Source organism: Tasmannia lanceolata, unplaced genomic scaffold (genome assembly GCF_043159265.1).
Source record: "Tasmannia lanceolata isolate RefF3 unplaced genomic scaffold, GAP_Taslan_0.1 ptg000019l, whole genome shotgun sequence".
Taxonomy (NCBI): Eukaryota; Viridiplantae; Streptophyta; class Magnoliopsida; order Canellales; family Winteraceae; genus Tasmannia; species Tasmannia lanceolata.
Window position 1 is genome coordinate 11,541,880 of NW_027518696.1, and position 11,977 is coordinate 11,553,856.

The following is an 11,977-nucleotide window of genomic DNA, read 5'->3' on the forward strand; positions in this document are numbered from 1 at the left end:
AGTAGGGTGCTCTTCCAAAACCAAACGGCGCACTCTAATAACACCATCTAAAGGATGAATGAGTCAAAGACTCTCTAATCAAAGCCGACTCCTATGCGAATGGACTATCGACTAAGGAGAAACTTACAAGCAAAAGGAATAAGAGACCTTGTGCACATTTGGCAAAGGTAGAACACCCAACCGGGCCGGACAGCTACCTAGCCATCAGGGTGCAACAAATGTGCAACCAGATACCCATATAGGATAGGGGTATGAAGCCAAGCCGAGTAGGGTGCTCTTCCAAAACCAAACGGCGCACTCTAATAACACCATCTAAAGGATGAATGAGTCAAAGACTCTCTAATCAATGCTATCCAAAGGACGAGTGAGCCAAAGGCTCTCTAATACTAGACTTAAAGGAAGAATGAGTCAAAGACTCTCCAATAAAAACACCTGAAAGGAGAGTGCTTACGAGACTAAGTAAGTCTCCTAAGAAAGACTCCCAGTACATCCATCATTGTCCTGGCAATGATTAAAGACAAAGGCAACTAACAGACCTAGTTGGTCTCCAACTAGCGAGGGTATAAGCTGAGATACAACTTAGAGAAGAACTCTATAAATGAGGCAAGGCATGCCTCCTATGGGTACACCATCCATCAAGATCAAGGTGATCCCCCCCGAGATTAAGCTACAAATGAGGCGTGCCTCCAAAGGAGGATCGCCTAATGAGACAAAGTATATCTCCTAGTACAGGTTCTAGTATCTAAAAAAAAGTCTAAAAGAAATATAGAAGACTGCATTAGTCTAATCAAAATAGAGAAGAAAAAAAAAGCTACCAGGTAATCTCAAATTTCCATTCAATTATTATAAAAACAAATCAAGTATTAGCAAAGTATGATTTACAACTAAAGAGTGCACAATCTGTAAGAACAGCAATCATAAGATGATAAACAACATTGAATTAGTCCAGACCAGCCGCTGGATAGCCTAATAAAGTAAAAACAATATCAAACACTTCAAAGCCAACCACAAACCCCAATACGGGGACTCAGCGAGATCAGATGATGCCAAAGTAATCATCTGATTTCAATACACATATAATATTCCTACAAACCGCCTTGAAATCAGACAGTACTCATGTCGATAAGATCGAATAGAGTAGTTATCTGATTTCCTCCTTCAATTAAACAATTTATTGAAATAAAATTAATTAGCCCAGACCAGCCGCTGGGTAGCCTAATGAAATAAAAGAAAGTATGATAAAGTTTCAAGATAATCTCACCTGAATAATCCATTCATCACCATCTTCAAAACCTAACTCAAAGCTTAGTATAAGAAGAGAATATATATAAAAAAGAAATCAAAAGATTATGATAATTCTAATTTATACAAATTGTAGTGCGTAACATGGGACATCAACTTGTGCAGATCCAAGTGTGAAGCGGCGAGCCATAAAACATAAAGACGGGCTCCAAGTAACCTCATCATTGCCCAGAGAAGGGTTCTTCTTTTTTTTTTTTTTTTTTTTTTTTTTTTTTTAAATATGGTTAAAAGAAATCCAAAAGGTTGGGTAGGCCTACTAAACAAAAGAGGGGAGCGCTACTTGGATTGAACGAGTCCCCTAAAGATGGGCTTGGGCTAGCGCCTTCATCGCCCGCAATGAGGGGGGCTACTATGTCTAAATGGTATATAAAAGCCTGGACTGACCCATTGAATAAAAGAGGGGACTGCTACTTGGACTGAGCGAATCCTCTAAGGATGGGCTTGGGCTAACGCCTTCATCGCCCGCGCCAATGAAAAGAAAAGCTGTTACTGTCTATAAGTACTTAGAAGACTGGGCATGGTTAACAACAAAGAGGGGAATGCTGCAAAAAATAAAAAATAAAATAAAAAATAAATAACTGTCACTTGAGGCTCCTTGAAAATTCTAAACTAAAATGAAATTAATTTTAGACTAATTTTAAATGCACAATCAGATTGTTATCCAGAGAAAGTGTATAAAGATTAGATCATGAAATTTATTATACAGACTTAGTACCATTACCTGTACTAAATATACTCTCACACGCCCCTTTTAAATTCTAGCTTTGCACAGAATAAAGTATATACTCAATCACACTAACTCCTTTATCTGCTCTTTACATTCTAAAATCTAGGGAGCCCCTTCAATTAACCCTTTGCATTTTGACACACTCAGATTAGGATCGCAGTAATTGGATTTGGTTATATGACCTTAATGCAATACAGAGCAGAATTGTGCAGAAAATGAACTGGATTTGTGCCAAAACAAGGTAGAATGGTGGACTAAAAACTTGTGTAAAACTGAGGTGATTCATGTGAGAATATACTCCATAAAAAAAATCAACACATAGTCAAGGCATGCATCAGATAACTTTAATATCTTATCCAAATTTCATAAATTAACATTTACAACAGTAATAAGGCCAACTAGTCTATCCTATTTATCACACAAAATAACTCAAGTCAATCAGTGCATAGCCAATCATTCAATTGTGTACACTGAATGAGCCTTTCAAGAAATTGAGCTAGAAGAATCATTTAATTACATGAGCATCCAAACATGGAAAGCCAAGGTGCGTACAAATCATTTAACCATTATAATGTAACAGTCACCTCATCACAAGAAACTGAATGAATCTATCAAATGAAAGAGCATAGAAACTGGTTGTAAGCTCGTAAGGTGGTAAAAGAAAAAAAAAAAAACGCCTAAACATCCAAAACCTGATAAATCTTATTAAATCTATTTCGAGCTTAATAAATAGGAGCAGAAAAAGAATAGCATACAACTCTACTTTGTCGAATCATGAAGAAACTATTTAATCACGAAAGCTAAAACAATTTTCTGAAAGAAAAACATGGATCACTTACCTGAAAAAAAGAATAAAAAATTAAAAAATTAAAATTACCTGAGCTTAATCTTCAACCTAATCTTCTCCCCTTTTACACTACTTATTCTTCAATTAACCTTGAATCTACACTGAAACAAACAGATCTCTGAAATTGCCTCGATCCACACAGTCTTAGCCGGACTCCGGCCGGATTCCGGTTAAAATTCACCGAAAAAAATGAAGAGGAGATCAAAGAATTGTAGATCCAACAGATTTATAATGAAATTCAATGGCAAAACAGAACCGGAGTTCCGACAATCTCGCCGGAAAGAGCTGATATGAAGAAGGAAATAAAAGAGGGTTAGAACTTCAGGCGAGGGTTTCTAAATCCAGATCTATTCTCTCTCTCTCTCTCTCTCTCTTAATCTCCCTTCTCTCTCTTTTTCTTTCTCTCTTTTCAAATCAGAGATCTCAGATCTGAGATCTGGGATATCTCTGTTTTGAACGAGAATAAACAGATCTTAAGAATATAAAAGGGGAAAACCTGATATGAAGAAGATCGGAGCTCGGCCGGTGGCTTGCCGGAGCTAGATCTGGGTTTTCTCCTTTCACTCCTCTCTTTCTGAAATTCCTTGCGAGAATCCACCAGAAAAGGATCGGAACTTCTGAGGGAAGATGATTAGATTTTATCGAGGGAGAAGAACAAGGTTTCTAAGGTTTGAAGGAGATGAAGAAATTCTGGAGCACGGCCGGAAAAGGAAAGATCCGATCGGAGAAAAGAAAAGATGAGCTAGGATTTGGAGAATTCGAATTTTCTTTCCCAGCTTTCTCTCGTTCTCTTTCAGACGAAAATGAACAGTGATTCTTCTTAGCTGATTTTTATATATATATATATATCTTTATAAATAAACATTGATAACGGCACTCCCAAGTGATAAAGCGCGCGAATTATTAGGCGCACCTCTCCCGCTTTGTCTTATTAGACAAAAGGCAAAACCTCGGCTATTTTTCAAAAGGACACCCCCCCTTTCGGATCAATCAGCCCCCTTCCAGATTTGAACTACGACCACTGCCTTGATCCGTTCACTGATCAAACGTACTCGGATTCCAACGAAAATTTACAGGGACCTATGGGGGACCCTAACCTAACTTAGGGTTTAATTTGGGACCCCAGCTCACCGATTTGACGAGGTTGCGCGCAACCACTCGCGAACCTGGGTTCGGTCAAAATGGGGTGTCTACAGATGCCCCTCTTTGGCAGAGCGTGTGTAACACGCGAATGGCAAAGCTGAACAGACGACACATTTTGACTGACCCGAAAGCAAAGCAAATTTTTGGGTTTTCGGTTTTTAAAACGATACTCATAAAGGTAAGACTCAACTAACAATAGGGAGATAGCCTCTCACTGACTCTTAACTCGGCAACTATGACATCTCAAAGAGATAGCCTCTCCCTAATACTCACGACTCAACTATCTAAACTAGTTAGCAAAGATGAACGAACAATTGTAAAACACAAACACACTATTTTTCTTTTTCTTTTTTTTTATCAGGTGAAACCAAAGTAAACATAACAATTGCTCAAAGAGCACCAATCCAAACTAACAAACCAATCACTTCAAACACTCAAAGAGTTTTTATTTTTTTCAATTTTTAGAAACCAACGTCGCGATTTGCCTAAGACAAATATAACTCCAAACACTCAAAGAGTTTCCATCTTTTTTTTCTTTTCTTTTTTTAAATTTTTTAGAAACCACGATGCAACTTGTCTAAGACAAGCATAAATCCAAACACTCAAAGAGTTTTTCCTTTTTAGAAACCTGCCAAAAATAGGCCAAAGACCACTGTAATGAAATTCGTTCAAACCAAATTCAAAACCAAACACTCAAAGAGTTTTTTTTTTTTTTATTCACGCGGATCAGTCTAAGACTTGACCAATTATTAGGGTATTCGAATATTTGAGCTAAACTCAAACATCTAATACCGAGGCGAAACTAAGTCTCAAGCCCGGCGGCAGATATACAGATCATTGCTGAAAATAAATCTGTTTAACTACCCGAGTAACTCTGACTCCTTTCTTTCAAGGTAGCGAATCACTCCGGATCACGCGGTTCTGTTAAACAGTCCCACATAAATCCAAATTCGTATGTCCTGCTAAACAATCCCATACAAACCTCTTCGCAGATACACATGACTCCTAACACGTTAGGAAGCTGCACATTGCGGAACGATGATCAGGCAAGTCACTACGTGACATTGCAATACTAATCATCGGGGTACTAAATACCCGGGAGAAAGAAGAAAAGACCAATCCGTGCAACACAGGATCGGAAATATTTCCTTATTAAAATTTTTCAAAAAGACCAAACCGTGTAACACAGGTTCGGTAATTTCCAATTCTATTAAATTCTTTCAAAACGACCAAACCGTGTAACACAGGTTCAGTGATTTCAAACTCTGTTAAAATCTTTCAAAAAGACCAAACCGCGTAACGCAAGTTCGGTAATTTCCATTTCTGTTAAAAATCTCTTTCAAAAAGACCAAACCGTGTAACACAGGTTCAGTAACCTCCATTATCTAAAACCTCTCAAAAATGACCAAACCGTGTAACATAAGTTCGGTAATTTTTTTCTTTGTAAATTTTTTTTTCAAAAACAGATTGAAGGAACAATCAGATAGTGCAACACTAAATCCAATAATTTCTTATTCTATTAAAACACTCTTCAAAACACTTGAAGAAAAGACCAGATCGTGTAACACATATTCTGGTAATTTCTATCTTTATTAAGAAAAACTTCAAGACAGCAGGAAGTTGAGAAACTCACAATGACTGAAAAAAAAAAAAAAAAAAAAAAAAAAAAATCAACTCTTAATGATTTCATTGATAAACCAGTCATCTCTTCGCAAAGAGTAACTAAGATGCATGATTTTTATCAAAGACCGGACTCAAGTAACTTGACACAATTTTTTGGAGGTCAAACCTTTTTCAAAGACGCAAAGCATTCTATTGAAGTTTAAAAATCGCTGGAGTAAATTCTAAACTCCTCTGAGACAAAGATTTTTCCAGGAATTTTAACTCCAAAGGAGAATAACCTGACTAAAAAGCTCAATACAAAGAGTGTTCGAACTTCTCTAGTCTCTATTTTATAAAGATATTTATCTCAAATATCAATGATTACTCGATATCTTTTATGACATAAGTCATAAAAGATGCCCCTAGTATGATTACTTCCATGACAAAATTCATTAGAGAGCAACAAAAAGGGAATGGGCCAAAGGCTTTTATTACTGAATATTTGAGATTACAACAAATTTTCTGATAAACACTTGGGTTTACAAGGCCTTCCACCGGTACAAGAAACTTGTTCTATTCGAAATTTTCTCATTTCTGCCATTTGCTGATACCGGAATTGAGCTAAAAGCTTGTCGACATCTGAACACTGTTCCGCTTTACATTGTCCACAGGAACCACAAATTCTCTGCCTCTCTGAGCCTCTGAGTCTTTATCACCCCGGCTTTGGGAAGAATACTGACTAAACAGGACTCTGGAAATTGACTTTGACTTGACAACAGACTGACTTTGACAGATAATGACCAAAGACTTTGACGAGTTTTAAACAAGACTCCAAAAGAGACTGAATCTGCTTCTTAAACTGATAAACATTTTAAAAGAGTCAAAGGTCCATCACTTTTAGAGTCTTTTGAATACCATGTTTTTAAGATGTTTCAACCTCTTTTCAAGATTTTCGTCATGGTTATTATCCCTTCAGATCGTTTAGTTTCAATTTCCTAACTCAAAGAGTAACAAAAGAAGCTCTGATGGTACTTATTCAGACATTAAAGAAGATCCAAAAAGAAAAATAGAAATTCAACCGGCTTTCAAAAAGCTCTGTCCTTCGTGAAGTCTTGCCATGACTAAATCGCCCTTTTGGGTTTTCGATTTAGCGGACCGCGTGCCTTAATTTTTGCCTGGACTGTCTGCCCTTGCAGATTTTCCATCCAGCAGGCCCAATGCCCTGATTTTTGCCTAAACTGCCCTTTCGGTTTTTCAGCTTAGCGGGTCTAAGACTCTATCATTTTTTTTTTTTTTTTTTTTTTTTTGTTTCTCTACAAACCTGGGCCTAAATACACCAGAAGGACTTTCAGGTAGGCTTAGGTTCAAAAAGGCTAAACCCTAATGTATTTGCATGTTACTGGACCGAATCTGGACCCTCCAGACTTCCTACGTATCCCTGAAGAAATGGGAATCAGATCCGCGTAGTTCGCCCCATTTGGCTTTGCAAAAGAAGTGACCGAACCCGAATTAATCAGGCTACCTACGTACCCTTAAAAAGGGATCAGGTCATAACGTAGTTCAAACTACTTTCTTTTCTTCTTTTTTTTTTTATATATATATTAAAAAAAATGCCCCTAGTTTGGGTTCATCAAAGAAACAAATTGTTTTATAGGCCCAAAGGGTTTGCAAAACGGTCTAAAACATTTAGGCTGTTGACTCAAAGCTCAGGTCGATCAAAGACGGCCTCCTGGTGTATTTAAGCATAATACTTTTTTAACTGATCCAGGTTTGTAGGTTCATTTAATTTTTCTCCATTTTCATTGAGGAGTCTTACGGCTTTTCCAGGCAAGACTTCATCAACGATGTAAGGACCAGACCAGTTTGGCCTGAATTTACCTCGAGGATCAAATACCAGTGCCCTGTAGGATTTTAAAACAAGATCTCCAGGCTTCAGATCTCGAACACGAACTTTCTTGTTGAAAGCTCTCTCGATTCGCCTCTGATATCCCTGGATATGGTACAAGGCTCTCAACCTCTTCTCGTCTATCATATGCAGCTCATCATGTCTGGCTCTAGCCCAATCAGACTCTGGCAAGTCAGCTTCCATCATCACTCTCAAAGAGGGAATCCTTACCTCAACGGGGAGGACTGCTTCCATTCCGTACACCAAAGAATATGGAGTTACACCTGTTGAAGATCTGATCGATGTCCGATAAGCCCATAAGGCATATGGAAGCTTATTCGACCAGTCCTTATAAGTCTCAGTCATCTTGCTAATAATGACTTTAACATTCTTATTTGCCGCCTCTACAGCTCCGTTTGTTTGAGGTCTGTAAGGAGATGACTTGTGATGTCTTATTTTAAATTCTTCACACAGGTGTAACACCTCTTTCTTGAAATGCGACCCATTATCTGAAATCAGCTCATGAGGCACTCCATATCTGCAAATAATGTTGGCACGGATGAACTTCGCAACTGTATTCGACGTTATGGAAGCATACGAAGCGGCTTCAATCCATTTCGTAAAATAATCAATGGCGACCAGAATATACTCATGCCCGCTCGAAGATTTCGGATAAACCTTCCCAATTATATCAATTCCCCAGACTGAAAACGGCCATGGAGAAGTCATAGAGTGCAACTCCGAAGGAGGAACATGAATAAGATTTGCATAGACTTGACACTTATGGCATTTCTTCACAAATGCGAAGCAATCTGCTTCCATTGTGGGCCAATAGAATCCAAGCCTCAAAATCTTTCTAGACAACATCTTGCCATTCATATGAGGTCCACAAACTCCCTCATGGGTCTGCTCAATAAGCTCTGCGGCTTTGTCTTCATCAACACAGAGAAGCTGTATGCCATCAAATGACCTTCTGTACAGCTCTTCACCACAAATAACGAAGTTGGCAGCCAACTTCTGAAGAGTCTTCCTCTCTTTGCTTGAAGCTTCTGGAGGATGCCCTTTACCAGCAATAAAATTCTTGATATCTATATACCATGGCTTCCCATCTGGACACCTGGCTAAAATCTCTATTATATTCACATGCGAAGGGGCCCACTGAAGTCTGACAACTAGCGGCTGAACCTCCATTGATATAGAAATGTCTAACATCGAGGCCAAAGTAGCCAAAGCGTCAGCAAAATGATTTCTGGTCCTTGACAAGTGAGTGAACGTAATGTTCTTGAACTTTCTGACCAAAGATTCCAAATAAGTGTTATAAGGGATCAATTTATCTTCTCGAGTTTTCCATTGCCCATTAATCTGGCAAATGATCAAGATAGAATCCCCAAACACATCAATATCTTGAATCTCCAAAGCTAAGGCTGCCTCTAACCCGGCGATGCAAGCTTCATACTCGGCCATATTGTTCGTGCACTCAAATTGCAGCTTGATAGAAACAGGAATATACTCTTTCCGAGGGGATATAAGCACAGCTCCTACTCCTTGTCCTCGACTGTTTACAGCTCCATCAAAATACATAAGCCACTTAGTACCCGAAGCTTCTTCTTCAATATCCATGATCTCTTCGTCCGGAAATTCTGCCTTCAGAAAAGCATTCTCTTCAACGGGTGCATCGGCCAATTGTTCAGCAACGACACGTCCTTTAATTGATTTCTGAGTGACATAGGTGATGTCAAACTCAGACAGTAACAACAACCATCTTGCGGTTCTTCCTGTAAGGGCCGGCTTTTCAAACAAATATTTTAACGGATCCATCCGCGAAAGCAAAAAGATCTTGCTCGAAAGCAAATAATGTCTAAGCCTCTGGGTAGCCCAAACTAATGCTAGACATGTCTTTTCCAACACCGTGTACTTTAACTCGTACTCCAGCATCTTCTTACTGATATAGTAAATGGGCTTCTCCCTTTTAGACTCTGAATCTTGCTGAGCAAGCATGCAACCCATGGCTGTATCTGTGATAGACAAGTACAACAACAACGGCTGGCCTGGAATGACAGGTGATAGAACAGGGGGCAAGGATAGACACTGCTTAACTTTTTCAAAAGCCTCCTGACACTCTTCATTCCATTTCTTCGAGGAATTCTTCTTCAGAAGCTTGAAAATGGGTTCACACGTCATCGTCAGACGTGATATGAACCGTCTCAGATATTGAACTTTGCCAAGGAAACCTCGGATCTGCCTCTCTGTCTTTGGCGGCTGCATTTCTTGAATCGCCTTAATCTTTTGCGGGTCCACTTCGATCCCTCTTTCACTGACCATAAACCCTAAGAGCTTTCCTGATGTAACACCAAAGACGCACTTATTCGGATTTAGGCGAAGCTGATACTTCCTGATTCGCTCAAAGAACTTTCTCAGGGCAACAGTGTGCTCAGGTCGAGTCTTGCCTTTCACAATCATGTCATCGACATATACTTCGACCTCTTTATGGATCATATCATGTAAAAGAGTTGTAGCAGCCCTCTGATATGTAGCACCAGCATTTTTCAGACCAAACGGCATCACCCTGTAGCAGTAGGTACCCCACTGAGTAATGAACGCTGTCTTCATCATGTCCTCGGGCGCCATCTTAATCTGATTGTAGCCTGAGAATCCATCCATAAAGGATAGAAGAGCATGACCAGCTGTATTATCAACCAGGAGATCAATGTTTGGAAGAGGGAAGTCATCTTTAGGACTTGCCTTGTTTAAGTCTCGAAAATCGACACACATTCGAACTTTTCCGTCCTTTTTGGGCACCGGTACAATGTTCGCAAGCCATTCTGGGTATTCAACCACTTGAATGAATTTTACTTCTAACAGTTTCTTTACTTCTTCATAAACCTTCAACTCCCATTCAGTTTTGAGTTTTCGGAGTTTTTGCTTCTTTGGCTTAATACCAGGGATTAGGGGTAAGCGATGCTGAACAATTTCTTCACTTAATCCTGGCATGTCATCATATGACCAAGCAAAAACCTCCTTGAACTCTTTGAGCAAGGTGATTAATTCTGCACGTTCTTTAGGAGATAAAATTTTGCCAATTCGAATCTCCCGAATCAAGGTTTCATCACCTATATTCACAGTTTCAATTTCCTCTTCGAGTGGTTTTGCTCGGCGACTCTCATCCTGTTGAATCATGTATTTGATTTCAGGAGGAGTGTCGTCGGCATCCTCATCAGAGGGGGAGTCTTGATTGTTATTATTAAGTTTATCAGATTCTGAAGCAGAAACATTAGAAGTAAAAGTAGAGGCAGGAATGTACACAGAAGAAGAATGCTGTATTTCATTAAATGTTGAATCAAGTACATCGAATGAAGAATTACCCACATCGGGCTTTACAATGGACTCTTGAAACAAATTTACAGACTCAACGTATAGATTGACATTTGTGTCAATTAACTCTGAACTATGCATTAAAAGAATATCTGACTCAGCATCTGATTCAACTTCATTAGAAGAAGGAGAATCAACATCGACCTCGGAAGACTCGACCTTTATAGTACCTGCATCAAAAGAATCGTTAGAATAAACAGACTCTGAATCAGACTCAAAGACTGACATGGACTTACGAACAACAGACTCTTTTGAAGGGACACGACTGTTTAGGTAAGTAACCTGAGGTATGACCTGAAAGGTCCAGTTAGTCAATGGTTCCTCTGCCGGGGTGATTAAGTGAGTAGGATTCAGAATCACAGCCCTCTGATCAATCACAGCAATAATCTGCGAATCTTCAAGGAACATTGAATTCAGCAGGCTCGGCTCTATATGCTCTGCCCAATCAGCTTCTGACTCAGCTTCTGTCTGCACACCGATCTGCTTGTCCTCTAACTGCAAATCGAAGAAAATTTCAAAACCTGGCAACCTCTGTCCTGAATTCTCATCCAACCAAGTTTCGGCAAAACCACAGAAAGGGACATCAGCACCCTCTTGTCTAAACCGGCCATTCATTGTCAAATTAATTGGCGCCATTGGTAATTCTAACCCTTTTCGGCGACATTCAGCCCATTTCCGCATCAGCTGCTTCATCTCTTTAATCTCTTTCTTTGAGGGCTTGTATCCCAGCCCAAATAGACCGTTGAAGGATTCGAACTCAGGAAATTCGGTCAAACCCTGATGGTATTTCCCCAGCCCTGCACCTGGCATGTATCCCTGTCGACGAACCATCTGAACAACATTCGAGTTTGTACTGGTCAGGAAACAAATTTCCTCATTCATAGCTTCTTTAAAGGTGATGGTAGCCACCTCTAGTGAAAATCCAGTTAAACTAACATCCTCAGACTTCTCTATTGTCAGGTCCTGAGTAATCAACCCTACTTCAAGGTCTGGGTCTCCCTTTACAGTCACCACTCCGTTTTTACGAAGAAATTTCAGTTTTTGGTGAAGAGAGGATGGAACAACCCCGAACTTGTGCAACCAAGGGCGCCCAAGTAAT